Raw genomic sequence first — 4,804 nt, 5'->3', positions numbered from 1 at the left:
GTGTGTGTGTGTGTGTGTGTGTGCGCGCGCAAGTCGTGGATGTAGGGCAGTGCGGGATCCATTTGGTCCATGTTTTTGAGCCCCCCGCGTATTCATTAGGTCCAATTATGTTTTCTGTGCCACTTTCTTCTCTCTCTGGCAACTCTCCCATTGTCGCCATCAAGCTTCGTGCTGGGAAGTTAACGTGGGATTAGCGTTGCTGCGCGCCGCAAGATTTTATTTCTTTTTCTTTTTTTTTTCTTCCCTGAAAAGAAAATAATTGAACTGGCTTGTTCTGCCCGCAAAAACATTTTTGCATCGTACGCTGCACTCCGTTGGGTAAGTACTCCATCCAGTTCCAATATGCACTGTCAACTCTCCTCCATTTGTACCATTGTGCTTCAGTGGCACGAGCCCATCGAATGGTTAATAGAGCAAACATATTCCACACCATTCCATATTGTCGCATACTATTTTTCTTGACGGTAATGCAGAGTGATCGCAACAGCACTATTGTAGTTTATCGAAACCTGTCATCATGACATGACAAAACAGAATTTAAAGAATTCAATCAGTTCAGCCTTTTTTTTTTGTTGTTTCAATTCAGCAGACATTGTGAAGCTCCATCTGCTGTGAGCACATGGCCACCTCGGGGCAGTATTATACAGACCGGTGGCTATACATAAAAGGTGACAGCATCGCTGCGCAGGGTTTTTTTTTGCAGAGGAGAAAGAATATATGCCTGTAACCAGTGGTTCTTGACCTTCTTAGAGGTACCGAATCCAACTAATTAATATGCACATTCACCAAACCCTTGATTAGTGAAAAATAAATTTATATTTTTTTTTACAAAGATATTAAAAAAAACGTATTGATTAAAAACAGAAAAAAGTTAATAAAATTCCAATGGATAAGAATACTTTTTTCTTAAATTGAACGACTTACTATCACGACAGTCACACGTTGACTATAAAGCAAGCTAAATTTCCCACAGCACCGATTGGACAAGCAATGTCATGTGATCATCTGCAGCCGGTGATGGCCAAGCGGGCGTGTCGTAACTAATTGACATGTTGAGTTGGGTGTGTCTTACCCTCCATGGCAGAGGCTCCGTCGAACCCCTGGGGTTCGATCGAACCCAGGTTAAGAACCACTGCCTGTAACTATCATGACATGGTCTGTCAACATTCGTCTGTGTGTGCAAGTCTGTTGCTTAAAGGGTTACACTGCGACATGGATGCTAGCCTATCACTGGTGTTTTGAAGTTTGTTAGCATTAAGCTAAACAGATTTGAATAAAGCAAAGGTATGCGGTAGGTTTAAATACAGGTGTAATTTGCTTCGTTTTATCTCGTTTTAGAGTAAACCTCAACTGGGAGAGCCAGTGAGCATGTTGAAGAGTCTTTCTTGAAAAAGTCTTTCCTGAACTGAGTTCACTGGAGCCATCGGTACAGCGCCCATATTTTGGCCTGCAAGTTGGAGCACAGAAATCAGCCGAACGACGGCTTGGATCACCAAATTTTGCTCTCAAGTCAAAGCACAAATATTTTCGTGCCTCGTCTCAAGGCACCAATTTGAGTCCACACTCGCCTTCGATCATTTGGTGCCGCTTTCAAGGACAAAAACGTCACTTGCTATGATTTCAGATTCCATACGATCACGTTGTATAAAGTCAGATGGAATGACAAGCAGGCATGAAAACCGTGAGGTTGAATCTTGACTGCGTGTCACATATACAGAATTGCATTCATAGAGTACGTTGGCATACATACGTAAAAGGCGGCACGGCTCGTAATGGCGCGTCAAAATGGGCAAACGTGCGCATTTACAAAAGACATCAAATGTTCATTCCAGGGCCACGAGCAGCTGTAATGCAGCAGCCACATCGCAGCATTGTGGGTAATGATTTTTCCTGGCCGCCGCGCAGTCCTTTGCAAAGCGTTCATTAGTGGCCCGCCGGTAAATCTCTGACGCCAAAGACACTGAACTGTACGAGAGGAAAAACATTTAAGCACTCTCTGGCTCGCCTTTAAATGTCATTAAATGGCGAAACGGCATATCCTCCATCTTCGACGCGTAGCTCCGCCTCCTCTTCCTCCTTCCTCTTCAACTGTGGCCCATCACAATTCGTTATGGGCCGAGATGATTCACGGCTCGGTCCCACATCGGCGGGCCCGATGGAGGTGAGCCCATAAATCTGCGACGCCCCGTCACATGCGTGAACACACGCGCACACCATGTGGGGGTGGGGGGAACAAAACAAAAAAAAAAAAAAACGCATGCCTGCATCAGCAAATTAAAAAAGGTACGATCGGCGAAGACGCACAGGCACTGGCAAAGTGCCTTCCGCCCACGCGCCATGCGTGGAAAGCAGCTGCGAGCGTCTCGTCGTCATTACAAGCCTGCTGAGAGCCAGCAACAGCCGCAAAACGGCCGCCTGCCTGCGCGGGCATGAGCGCAAAGAAGAGACCGAACAATTCATCAAGATCCCTCCAATCTCCATTTTTAGGGCTTCATTTTAGCGGACGTGAAATACTCTTGCGAGTGAGAGATCACTGTGGAAGAAAAGCCAGGATATAATTCAGTCACGCTTGGCCATCAATGGCAAAGATATGGATCGACTCAGCAGCAGCCTCGCAAGCATCATTTCAGGAAGTAGCGGCGAGATGAACAGCTTGACCTTATTTCATATTTACGGCCTCGACGTTGTTCAACAACATCAAATTGAGCGTTCCTGTTTGGCGTTCGTATTTACTCTCTCACTTTGGACAAGTCGACGGCAACACTTCCAAGCATTCGACACGTCACTTTTGAAGATTCGGCAGTCGACGCGCGGCTACGATTCTTCACCGTGTGGGATCAAGTTTTGGGATTTTTGCGCAATCGTTTCCATGATGCTCCACTCATGGCTCAATGTGAAAATGATCCTGTTTGAACATCACAAATCTCCTCTCGGAATATGTGAGGGTAGCATGTCATTTTTTTTCCTGGCTTGGCAACAACACGCTTCCGCCAGAGGAAAACAGGAACTTGACGAAACAACAAGGCGAACGGGCGGAGAGAGCTGATTGGCTGAGGGGAGAACAGGTGGAGGCAAAGGCAACGCGTATGTTGGGAACATATCACAACTCTAGTTTCAATTTTTTTGTAATCTATGGAGCACTTGTTGAACGCAAGATTGGGCTCCGGAACGCCCACCACCCACGTGCAGCGGCTCGGGTAAAGGATGGATGGGCGGATAAATTGCAGCGCCACGGAAACGAGTTTCCGTGGGCGGGGTCGAAATCGCAACGTAAAAACTGTAATAATCTGTCCCGACGTCACGTCAAAGCAAAAGAAAAAAAAAAAAAATCAAAACATTTTTCTTGTCAAATATGCACCACCGGCACAGGCGAGGGCGGGCAACTCTGCTGGAGAAAAATCCATATGAGAATGTGCCGGGCCCGTAGGGGGGAAATTAAACCCAGATGGAGCGAATTAAAAAAAAAAAATGAAGCAATGGTGAGAAGAAAGCGAGCGTAAATCTCTTTGACTTTTATCATCTTCAATCACTTGAGCTTCTTAATTATTCAAAATGCTCACTTTCCACGGCGGGCCCTTGGCCGGGACGACGAGGCAGCCCAAAGTCTTATTGGCCAGGCACCGCTTCAGGAGGAGTATCAACTTGTTCTTATTTGCACGTCTGCATGGATTGATCAAAGCGATCGTCAACGAGTAGTCTGGTCGAAGGTGGCGCTTCATTAGCACTCGGAATCTTCCCATGGCGTCGCAACTGATCCAAATCGCCAGCGCAACCCCGAAAATGCCTCGGTTGGAATCCGATGACGTCAACACTCGAGCGATATCTGGTCGGCCGGCGTGCGTCGCTCAAAGAACACGCCTGCGCACGCATGTCCATGCCAGACACTTGATTAGGTACACCACGGCCGGACTGTCTTTGGTGACGATTGACAGTCTACAGAACACAACCTTGGTCTTCTTCCTTTTATTGAGGAATTCTATTTTCACACTCTGGTAACTCTTTTACCATCTTAGTGTCCTCTTTTAGGGTCTTACTGTTCCTTCTCCCACATTGATATTCCAATTTTCAGTCTACTTGTCTTTTGTGATCTTACGATTCCTTTTGAAGGAGAGATGATATGTTGAAATTCATTTCTCTGATTATTCCTGTTGTATTTCCTCCTGACTCCCCTTAATATCTTATTACTCATACATGAGTAGAAAGTATTGATGCAGATCAGGGGTGCTTAAACTTTTTGACCGAAGATCTACTTTTCGATCCACCAACTTGCCGCCATCGACCCGTTACCGCGCACGCGCGCATACGCACGCACGCCAGGATGAGCTATAGCCTAACGCTGAGGCATGTGGCACACTCAGGCAGCCTGTTAACGATCGTAGCTCACGTGTACCATTTTAAAATGCTTCTCTCGGCCCTCCAGATTCCCATTTTTTGCTCGTTCCCTCAGTGAATTGGACAAAACAAACTCTGAAGGAGAATAATGATAACGATAAAAGATAAAGTGCAACAACTCTGATCACAAGCTGGAACTGCAGACTGCTGAGCGCAAACAACTTCCGGTGATGCAGTCACACGTCACCGTAGGTTAAAGATTCACCTGCTTTATTTTAGTTTCTTATTTAAATACTTTTTGTGAAAGTAAGACTGAGTGTGCGGTAACACAAAAATATATTACTAACATGCACAGAGACACAAATGTTTTTTTTTCCCTTCTACACCCCTCGGAGACAAAGAGCCAATTTTTTTTACTGTGTTGCTGCAAAGAGCCACATCATACCCTTCCTCGCACGTGCACACGCGCACA

The 4,804-nt window shown here is 45.9% G+C and overlaps 1 protein-coding gene across 1 annotated transcript in view; it reads right to left on the bottom strand.

Moving 5' to 3' along the window:
* LOC109527985 (glutamate receptor ionotropic, NMDA 2D-like) overlaps positions 1 to 4,804 on the bottom strand; it is a 43,361-nt gene that overhangs the window by 27,997 nt on the left and 10,560 nt on the right. The gene's annotated exons all lie outside the window — the stretch shown is intronic.

The sequence above is a fragment of the Hippocampus comes genome, unplaced genomic scaffold (assembly GCF_001891065.2).
Source record: "Hippocampus comes isolate QL1 unplaced genomic scaffold, H_comes_QL1_v1.1 scaffold71, whole genome shotgun sequence".
Lineage (NCBI taxonomy): Eukaryota > Metazoa > Chordata > Actinopteri > Syngnathiformes > Syngnathidae > Hippocampus > Hippocampus comes.
Note: the sequence above shows the minus strand (reverse complement) of the source record. Positions and strands in the feature narration are given on the sequence as shown.